We start from the raw sequence: 11047 nt of genomic DNA on the forward strand, positions 1-11047 counted from the left end.
CGGTGGGGGGTTGCCGCGAATTGCGGGAGGGGGGGGGGTCGCAGGGGGGTGCCGGGGTGCCGCGAATCGCCGCAGGGGGGGTTGCGGGGGGTGTGACGCGAATCGCCACAAGAAAAAAATCAACACAGAAAGGTCAACACATGTAAATGTTGACATAAGTGTGGCACTTCATTGGTGTCCATGTCGACACATGAGAATGAATATGAAAATATTCAAAAAATGACAAAAAAAACTTCAAAAACTCATGTCAACCTTTTTCATTGTCGACCATAGCCATGTCAGTGTTTTCCATGTGCAATTTAATTCTGGAGCTGCCGCGAATCACGGGGGGGGGTGCCGCGAATTGCGGGAGGGGGGGTCGCGGGGGTGGGTGCCGCGAATCGCGGGAGGGCGGGGATCACAGGGGTTCCGGTGGGGGGTTGCCGCGAATTGCGGGAGGTGGGGGGTCACGGGGGGTGCCGCGAATCGCGGGAGGGGGGGTTGCGGGGGGGTGTGCCGCGAATCGCCACATGAAAAAATCAACACAGAAAGGTCAACACATGTAAATGTTGACATAAGTGTGCCACTTCATTGGTGTCCATGTCGACACATGACAATGAATATGAAAAAATTAAAAAAATTAAAAATAAATCTTCAAAAACTCATTTCAACCTTTTTCATTGTCGACCATAGCCATGTCAGTGTTTTGCATGTGCCATTTAATCCTGGGGCTGCTGCGAATTGCGGGGGGGGGGGGGGGGGGGTGCCGCGAATCGCGGGAGGGGGGTCGCAGGGGGGGTGCCGCCAATCGTGCAAGGGGGGGTCGCGGGGGGGTTCTTTTTGCCGCGAATCGCGGGAGGGAGGTCGCGGGGGGGTGTTTTTTCCGCGAATCGGGGGGGGGGTCACGGGGGAGGGTTTGCCGCGATTCGGGAGGGGGTCACCTGGTGGCTGTGGAGTAGCAGTGCTGGGCAACATGGGAAGGCAGTGAGTGTCTGGCACTGTCTGTGGGCTCACTGGGCTGGTTCTCTGTCACATACCTCCCAACATGACCCTCTCCAGGAGGGACACAATGCTCTGTTTCTAGACTTCCCCTTAATGTATGATTGCCATCACCTGTTTTAAACAGGTTAATTTCTCAGAAAGGTGTTCAGCACAGATGAAGGCAATCACACATTAAGAGGAAAGTCCAGGAACAGAGCGTTATAGACACAGACACCCACTTTGAGTGACAGATGTAGCCAAATATATAGGAGATATCATTTAATTTCCCGACAGAAGCCCAAGCCCGCTGAGATTTTCCATTAGTTACTCTACAACTAAATTGACGTGTAAGAACATTTTCCATCACAATATGAAAGAAATTTCTTTGGCTTTACATTTTCTATTTTTGAGTGTACATTCAGAATATGCAAAAACTATTTTTATTAGACTTAATAATATGCTTGGCTTGTTTTCTACAATATATCCAATGCCCCCTCAAAATTCCAAATTTGCTATTGGAAATTGGAATTGAACTCCTTGCCTAAAGATTTGTTTGACTGTTGCTATTAACTACTTCGGCTTGTTCGAGTGTAGAATGATCAAATATGGCAATGAAGAAGGCAAGTCAGATGCTTGGTTGCATAGGGAGAGGCAGTGCTATTTTTCATCAGGAACCAGCAGGAACTCAGTTCCTGAACCTCTAATTAAACATGACATCATCAGGAACTAAAAATGTACTTTCCATAAGATAAGTTTTATTTTAAAGTCACCTGTGAGTGCCTCTGTTTCTAAATACAATATATACATCTATCTCTCCCTCCCTCTCTCTATTATATATGTTTTTTTTTTATTAATTGATCCACCCCCAGACCTGCAGTTCCTGAACCTATTTTTCCTGAAAAATAGTACTGGGGAGAGGTATCAGCAGTAGAAAGAAAGAAGTAATAATGCCACTGTATAGGTCATTGGTACAACCTCACCTAGAGTATTGTGTTCAGTTCTGGAGGCCAGGGGCGGATTGGGGACTAAAAGTGGCCCTGGAAAATCTCTGGAAGTGGCCTCATGTGGGTGGCAACAAATCAATAATGGACAGAGCCAACATAACAGTAGGCGGGATTACTACATCACTACAATTAGAGACATCGGTGACAGGCAAGACTGTTTGGTTGGCATGCCCAGGAAATGCCCCTCTCTGTGCGAATACCTTGGCAACTGTGATGGACACACAATCGGTCCCCAGCGCGAATACGCGGAGGACCGATTCATCCTGAATCAGACCCTTCATGCAATGCAGCTAGAAGTGGCCGGTAATAGAGCTTAAATGCGACTAGAAAAATGGGCTCCATTTATACAGCATTCACTCAATAGGAGGCTCATGATGATCCACTGACACTCTTTAAATTACATAATGCCAGAGTGGAGCTACTATTTTGTCACGTGAAAGATGTGACGCCAAGTGGCTCCGCCCATATTTTATGCAAACCTACTACCTGAGACTGGCACAGTGGCAGGGATTAGTGGAGGCAGCCAGGAGAGGGCACAAAAGAATCTGGTGTGCACCACACGGTTTGGCAAGTCTCCACCCGCTCTGCCCCAGCACAGTTTGCGCATGTTGTAATGGGCGCGGTGATGTCATGATGCTCCAACACACAATACACATGTGGAGGGGATAGGAGAGAGGATGAGAGAGGGAGGAGGCGGGGCACTGTGAGGTGCTGCGCTGATACACGGGGACGGCAGCAACTTTTATATGGGGGGGGCTGGGCAGCGGGGGGAAAGGAGTCGGAGAGGACAGTGAGTGGGAGGATGCAGGGCACTGTGCGATGCTGCAGCTGATACATAGGGACGGCCATTGACTTTTATATAGGGGAAACAATACAGTAGGAAACAATTTTCTTAATACTGGAAAGAGGTGTGAGGCTTAAAGATTTAGTGTTGAGAGGTATTTATGCGGCATATTGGACATTGCAGTGTGTGGCATAGTGTGTCATGGGCATTACAGTGTGTGTCATAATGTGTAAAGGACATTTTTCAGTTACTATGAAGATCTTTTTTTTTTTGTTTAGTAGCTCTTCAGGTGGTTTATTTTGTCTTAAGTAGCTCACACCCCAAAAAAGGTTGGAGACCTCTATAGACCATATGTACTGTTAAATATTAATACTGTATTCCATACAATATCCAGTGTATAAAAAGACAGATTTTCAGGGCTGTTCCTACTCACCAAGGCTCCTGTATTTACTCCAATGTGCTGCAGAGTGAGGGCTTTTGAATTACATTTGGAAACAGCCTCTAAAAATCTTGCGTTTGCCGCTGGATCTGCTCAACAAATTAATCAGTATCGACCCCCATTCCTGGGTGTTTCAAAGCCACTGCTATATTAGCCCCAGTAGCAGAATTTTGTAGGACATCCTAAGTAACCTGTGGTGATGGGTAGAGGCAGAAGATTTTAGAGTGGGTAAAAGGGAGAGGGTTACAGGGTGAGGCAAGGACTGATGAGGAGAGACAGAGGGTGACAGGAAGACGCTGTAGGTGACATGGAGAGGGTTACAGGGTGAGGCAAGGACTGATGAGGAGAGACAGAGGGTGACAGGAAGACGCTGTAGGTGACATGGAGAGGGTTACAGGGTAAGGCAAGGACTGATGAGGGGAGACAGAGGGTGACAGGAAGACGCTGTAGGTGACATGGAGAGGGTTACAGGGTGAGGCAAGGACTGATGAGGAGATACAGAGGGTGACAGGAAGACGCTGTAGGTGACATGGTGAGGGTTACAGGGTGAGGCAAGGACTGATGAGGAGATACAGAGGGTGACAGGAAGACGCTGTAGGTGACATGGAGAGGGTTACAGGGTGAGGCAAAGACTGTTGAGGAGAGACAGAGGGTGACAGGAAGACGCTGTAGGTGACATGGAGAGGGTTTTAGGGTGAGGCAAAGACTGATGAGGAGAGACATAGGGTGACAGGAAGACGCTGTAGGTGACATGGAGAGGGTTACAGGGTGAGGCAAGGACTGATGAGGAGAGACAGAGGGTGACAGTAAGACGCTGTAGGTGACATGGAGAGGGTTATAGGGTGAGGGAAAGACTGATGAGGAGAGACATAAGGTGACAGGAAGACGCTGTAGGTGACATGGAGAGGGTTACAGGGTGAGGCAAAGACTGATGAGGAGAGACAGAGGGTGACAGGAAGACGCTGTAGGTGACATGGAGAGGGTTACAGGGTGAGGCAAGGACTGATGAGGAGAGACAGAGGGTGACAGGAAGACGCTGTAGGTGACATAGAGAGGGTTACAGGGTGAGGCAAAGACTGTTGAGGAGAGACAGAGGGTGACAGGAAGACGCTGTAGGTGACATGGAGAGGGTTACAGGGTGAGGCAAAGACTGATGAGGAGAGACATAAGGTGACAGGAAGACGCTGTAGGTGACATGGAGAGGGTTACAGGGTGAGGCAAAGACTGATGAGGAGAGACAGAGGGTGACAGGAAGACACTGTAGGTGACATGGAGAGGGTTACAGGGTGAGGCAAAGACTGATGAGGAGAGACATAAGGTGATAGGAAGACGCTGTAGGTGACATGGAGAGGGTTTTAGGGTGAGGCAAAGACTGTTGAGGAGAGACAGAGGGTGACAGGAAGACGCTGTAGGTGACATGGAGAGGGTTATAGGGTGAGGGAAAGACTGATGAGGAGAGACAGAGGGTGACAGGAAGACACTGTAGGTGACATGGAGAGGGTTATAGGGTGAGGGAAAGACTGATGAGGAGAGACAGAGGGTGACAGGAAGACACTGTAGGTGACATGGAGAGGGTTACAGGGTGAGGCAAAGACTGTTGAGGGGAGACAGGAAGACGCTGTAGGTGACATGGAGAGGGTTTCAGGGTGAGGCAAGGACTGATGAGGAGAGACAGAGGGTGACAGGAAGACGCTGTAGGTGACATGGAGAAGGTTACAGGGTGAGGCAAGGACTGATGAGGAGAGACAGAGGGTGACAGGAAGACGCTGTAGGTGACATGGAGAGGGTTACAGGGTGAGGCAAGGACTGATGAGGAGAGACAGAGGGTGACAGGAAGACGCTGTAGGTGACATGGAGAAGGTTACAGGGTGAGGCAAAGACTGATGAGGAGAAATAGAGGGTGACAGGGAGATGCTGTGGGTGACAGGTTGAGGAAAAGAGTGATGAGGAGAAACAGAGGGTGACAGGAAGACGCTGTAGGTGACATGGAGAGGGTTACAGGGTGAGGCAAAGACTGATGAGGAGAGACATAAGGTGATAGGAAGACGCTGTAGGTGACATGGAGAGGGTTACAGGGTGAGGCAAAGACTGATGAGGAGAGACATAAGGTGACAGGAAGACGCTGTAGGTGACATGGAGAGGGTTACAGGGTGAGGCAAGGACTGATGAGGAGAGACAGAGGGTGACAGGAAGACGCTGTAGGTGACATGGAGAGGGTTACAGGGTGAGGCAAGGACTGATGAGGAGAGACAGAGGGTGACAGGAAGACGCTGTAGGTGACATGGAGAAGGTTACAGGGTGAGGCAAAGACTGATGAGGAGAAATAGAGGGTGACAGGGAGATGCTGTGGGTGACAGGTTGAGGAAAAGAGTGATGAGGAGAAACAGAGGGTGACAGGAAGACGCTGTAGGTGACATGGAGAGGGTTACAGGGTGAGGCAAGGACTGATGAGGGGAGACAGAGGGTGACAGGAAGACGCTGTAGGTGACATGGAGAGGGTTACAGGGTGAGGCAAAGACTGATGAGGAGAGACATAAGGTGATAGGAAGACGCTGTAGGTGACATGGAGAGGGTTTTAGGGTGACGCAAAGACTGATGAGGAGAGACAGAGGGTGACAGTAAGACGCTGTAGGTGACATGGAGAGGGTTATAGGGTGAGGGAAAGACTGATGAGGAGAGACAAAGGGTGACAGGAAGACACTGTAGGTGACATGGAGAGGGTTACAGGGTGAGGCAACAAGTGATAAGGAAACAGAGGGTGGCAGCTAAATGCTGTGGTGACAGGAAGAGGGTTAAAGGGTGAGGCAAAGACTGATGAGGAGAAATAGAGGGTGACAGGGAGATGCTGTGGGTGACAGGTTGAGGAAAAGAGTGATGAGGAGAAACAGAGGGTGACAGGGAGAATCACAGATTGACAGGTAGAAGCAAAAGGTGATGGAGAGTAGATCATTATAAGAAGCAGCTGTGTGGCATGTAATGGGTGACAAATACAAGTTTACTTACCACCTACAGGTGGAAGGTAGCTTCTCGTTGTGGTTTCATTCTTGTTGGATCCCAACCGCTGGCAAGAGACTATGTAGTCTGGCAGAAAGTAAAGAGCTAAGTAGAGATGAGGGGAGAAGGAAGGAAATGGAAAAGCTGGAGCCTTAATAAATAAATAATATCCAGTATTTGCACTAGTACCCAATATTTGTAGATTAATTTATTTCCTTTAAATTAATCTTCGATTCTTAGACAGCTCAGTCAGCCCATTACCTGGCTGTGCTTATGTATCTATGATGCAGCATAACACACAAATACAGATCTTGTGTATAACAGATACTGATTTACCTCTGTGCATGTGCAGAGAGACTTCCAGATAAGAAACCCGGAAGTCCAGACAGCAGCGGGGATTGCAAAGGGCAGCTCTTATAGGGAGAGCTGCCCTTTGCTTTGCGCATCACATTTGTCATGACATATGTGAGGAGCATTGCAATGATGGGCGGCAGGATGTACCACTGCTGCTTGGTAAATCCCGCCCTGTGCGTAATGCTGCAGCATGCACACAATAGCACAGGCAGGCCAGTAAACAATCTAAAATAAAATGAAAGAAAATGAGCTGCAGATTGAAGCAGCTCAGTGGCTTTTTTCCCCCTAACTGAACAGATGTAGTCAGGTGAATAAAATTCGGACTGCTGAAACGTCTGTCACTGCTCCTCCTTTCCTCCCTCAAGCTGATGCCTAAAAAATGTATGGAAGGGGAGGAGCTAAGAGAGCAGCCCCTTCTACCCCTACAGCTGGCCCTGGATTGCTGTGCTGCACTGCAGATACAAATAGCATTGGCAGCATTACTGAGGGGATCTAGCGGTGTGTACCACAGCCAGGCGCATAACTAGAACTTTGCAATAGCAGGAATAAGAGGAAAAAAAAAAGAAAGAAAGAGGCGTGCTAACAGAAGTGATTTATAGAGAAAGTCAGGGAGAGAGGAAGAGAGAAAGAGGGGAGCAAGAGAGAGTGAGTGTCAGGGACAGAAAGTTGTAGAGACGGAGAAAAAGAGGGTGTCTGAGAGACATTGCCAGGTAGAGAGAGAAGGGGTGGTGGTGGGGAGACAGCATGGAAGAGAGAAAAAGACAGAGAAGGGGACTGCGGAGGCAAGGAGGGGGAGAGACAGGGGGGTGAGGAGACAGGGTGCTGGGGAGATAGGGGGCTGCGGAGGGGGAAGACAGGGTGCTGGGGAGACGGAGTGGGGAGATGGGGCTGGAGAGACAGGGAAGGGGGAGAGAGGGGAGCTGTGGTGATGGAGAGATAGGGGGCTGTAAAGACAGATCGGGGAGCTGGGGAGACCGGGTTGGGGGCTAGGGAGACCGGAAGGTAAGAGAGGGCCCTAAGCAGACATTGAGTGGGGAGACAAGAAGCTGGGAGAGAGGGGGGCTGTGGAGGGGGAGAGACAGGGGACTGGGGAGAGAGAGGGGCTGTGGTGGGGGAGAGACAGGGGACTGGGGAGAGATGGGGGTGGCGACAGGAATAACTTTGTTTGTAAAGTACCTACTTATCCCCCCTTCCTGGGAAAGTACCCAGTCCCTCTTCATACTGTCAGGTCTCATAAGCGCTGCCGATCCGGACCACCCGCTGTCATTTCCAGTGCCGTGTCCCCCGCTGACCGGGGCTGGTAGCTACATTTTCCGTTCCACAGCACCGGAAGCTCCAGCTCCAGGTCTACTGATCTCCGGCACCGGCATAGTCTCCCGAAGTCACGCACCATCAGGTGAGTAGAAAAGGGGGAGGAACACACAGCAGTCGCAGGGCTCACTAGATGGCAGCATGCTGATCCATGTAGCCGGAGAGTCAAGAGGAGTGGTGCGTCTGTGGGACCCTGGTGCCCAGCATGTCAGAATGACGCAGCCAGTAGAGGAAGGTCAGCGGTCTCAGGCAGCAAATTAATGAAATAATCGATGCCTGCCAGTGATTGGTTGGAGTGGCGCTGGAGATTTTTATTGGCTGCTGCAGGACCCACTGTATATTAAAATGGGGTGGTTGGGGACCGCACTGCCAGTGTGAGATGGGTGGTCGGGCTACCGACGACCAGATTCTGCTTTCTCTCTCCCTACAAAAAAATCTGGTCGCCAGGGAGCAGAATCTGATCGCCATGGCGACCTGGCATCTGGTATTTGTCAAGCCCATACTGTATTTGTCAAGCTCATACTGTTATGCAGTATGAAGAAATGATGGTCATGATATCAAACATTACTGACACTCTCCCCACCAGCAAACATTACTGTGACCTCCCCCCCAGCAAACATTACTGTGACCTCTCCCCAGCAAACATTACTGTGACCTCCCCCCCAGCAAACATTACTGTGACCTCCCCCCCAGCAAACATTACTGTGACCCCCCCCCCCAGCAAACATTACTGTGACCCCCCCCCCAGCAAACATTACTGTGAACCCCCCCAGCAAACATTTCTGTGGCCTCCAGCAAACATTTCTGTGGCCCCCAGCAAACATTAATGACACCCCCCCCCCCGCAGCAAACATTACTAACACTTCATCCCCCAGCAAACATTACTGACCCGCCCCCCCCCCCCCTCCCCCCAGAAAACATTTACTGACCCATCACAACAAACATTTCTGTGGCCCCCAGCAAACATTAATGACACCCCCCCAGCAAACATTACTAACACTTCATCCCCCAGCAAACATTACTGACCCACCCTCCCCCCAGAAAACATTTACTGACCCATCACAACAAACATTTCTGTAGCACCCAGCAAACAACTCCCAGCAAACTATACTGCCACCCTCCCCCCAGAAAACATTACTGTGACCTCCCCCCTAGCAAACATTACTGACCCCCGGGCCCCACCGTCTTCAGCAGGACTTGTCTGTGCTGACTGTGTCTCTCCTTCCGTGGTGTGGCTGCTGCTCCAGGCCTTCTCCTCTCTGCTGGGCTCCTCCGGTGCACCATGTGACTTCCTGTTCAGGTGAGGAAGTCGGAGGGGAGCTGCCTGGCTGTCTTTAATATACATGACAGTGCAGCACAGAGGAGAGGGAAGGAGGCTACTCCTGATGGAAGATACAGTGCTGCTGCTAGTGCCACCAGCGCCGCCCATGCTGTACTGCTGTCGATACACACAGCTGAATATTTGTGCTCACTGCTGCCCCTGCTGGCTGCAACTTAAAATCGGCCTCAGTAGCATCGGCCTCCCGGGAAAGTTCCCGGTAATTATAATGGCCAATCCGCCCCTGCTGGAGGCCATATCTCCAGAAGGATATAAATACATTAGAGACTGTACAAAGAAGAGCAACTAAAATGGTGCATGGCCTACATCACAAAACGTACCAGGAAAGACTAAAAGATCTTAATATGTATACTTTAGAGCAGAGAAGGGAAAGGGGGGACATGATAGAAACTTTCAAATATATCAAGGGCTTTAACAAGGTACAGGTGGGAGACATTCTTCACAGGAAGAGGAGCAACAGAACACGAGGACATGCACTGAAACTATAGGGAGGAAGATTCAGGGGAAATGTGAGGAAGAATTTTTTCACAGAAAGAGTAGTAGATAAGTGGAATAGCCTCCCAACAGAGGTGGTAGACGCAAATACAGTAGTACAATTTAAACATGCTTGGGATAAGCATATTGATATCCTTACATAAAAATAAGGATCAAATATGGTTTGAGGTAACATGTTTAAAAAAAGGGGCAGACTAGATGGGCCAAGTGGTTCTTATCTGCCGTCAAATTCTATGTTTCTATGGCAGTGGAATCAATATTCATCCCCCGGTGAACTTTGCTCTGATTGGGTGTATTATATACGAATAGTTTCCATTGGTCCATTTCCTGAAAGCATCATCAGTGAAGACTAAGCATATTCCATATGGAGGGCCATGCATGTAAGCTCTGTTCTGAATGGAGTCCGTCAAGCCAAGGAAGCAAAATGTTCATCTGAATGAAACCTTACCGATTCTGGGATTAAACTTGCACCTCAATGAGGGCTAGATGAATCAAATAACGGAGAAGTGATAAAGTGATAATGGTACTTTATCACCAGCCAATCAGCTCCTAACTGTTAAGTTACAGGCTGGGTTTAAAAAGGAACAGCTAGTAGCTGATTGGCCAGTGTCAAACTACTAGCCACTTTATCACTGCTTCATAGATCTACCCCTGATTTCTAAATACACTCACAAAATAAAATAATATAAACAGAGAAGCTCAAAACTAGCATGGGCCATGAAATTGGGGGCCATGACCAAATATATAGAGCCCTCATCATGCTCCATCCCCAATTATTTAAAATAAAAATATTTTGTGCTGCCCCGCTGTTACAAAGGGGAGCTCTACAATGCAAAGGGAGGCACAGCAATGCTAATATGGATGTGATGCAGGCTTTGTTAACTGCCACTCGCTGATATCCTCTGGAGACTACAGGGAAATGGTTTCCAAGGGCCTGCAGTCAGGACAATAGTAATAAGTACCTATGTGACACTGCCAGTATAATGTTGGGGTTTTGATTACAGCTTTGCAAATAGGGAACAATGTCCCCCTGAGCAACTGGCCCAGGTACAGCCTTGTTGAAGAGGACTAGCTAGGGGATGGGTCTGAGAAAAGAGTACCACCCCCACCCCCATCATGCCACCCCTGAATATAGGCCCTAATGCTTTTGAGTTTAAACATCATCCTTTACATAACGGAACAAATTTAGTACCAGTAACTGCAATAGGAAAGTGATAACGATATTTGGAATATACCAAATATACCACGGAATATACCAAATATGCCACGGAATATAGCAATATATTTTACACTATGTTTGGCTGGCCCACTCTGTTTTTCTATAATCGCTACATATAAGATGCTCTAGAAACAGATTTGTTTTCAGT

General features: G+C 49.0%; 1 long non-coding RNA gene across 1 annotated transcript; it reads right to left on the reverse strand.

Annotated features, from left to right (window-relative positions):
- Window positions 1–3186: 3186 nt before the first annotated feature.
- On the reverse strand, window positions 3187–9239 carry LOC146031303 (uncharacterized). Its single transcript, XR_014456777.1, has 3 exons — window positions 9016–9239; window positions 6191–6286; window positions 3187–3378 (listed from the first exon to the last, which is right to left on the reverse strand). It is a non-coding gene; the product is annotated as an uncharacterized LOC146031303 (long non-coding RNA).
- Between the last annotated feature and the right edge of the window lie 1808 nt (window positions 9240–11047).

This window comes from Crinia signifera, chromosome 1 (genome assembly GCF_055691185.1).
Source record: "Crinia signifera chromosome 1, ASM5569118v1, whole genome shotgun sequence".
In the NCBI taxonomy this organism is placed as follows: Eukaryota; Metazoa; Chordata; class Amphibia; order Anura; family Myobatrachidae; genus Crinia; species Crinia signifera.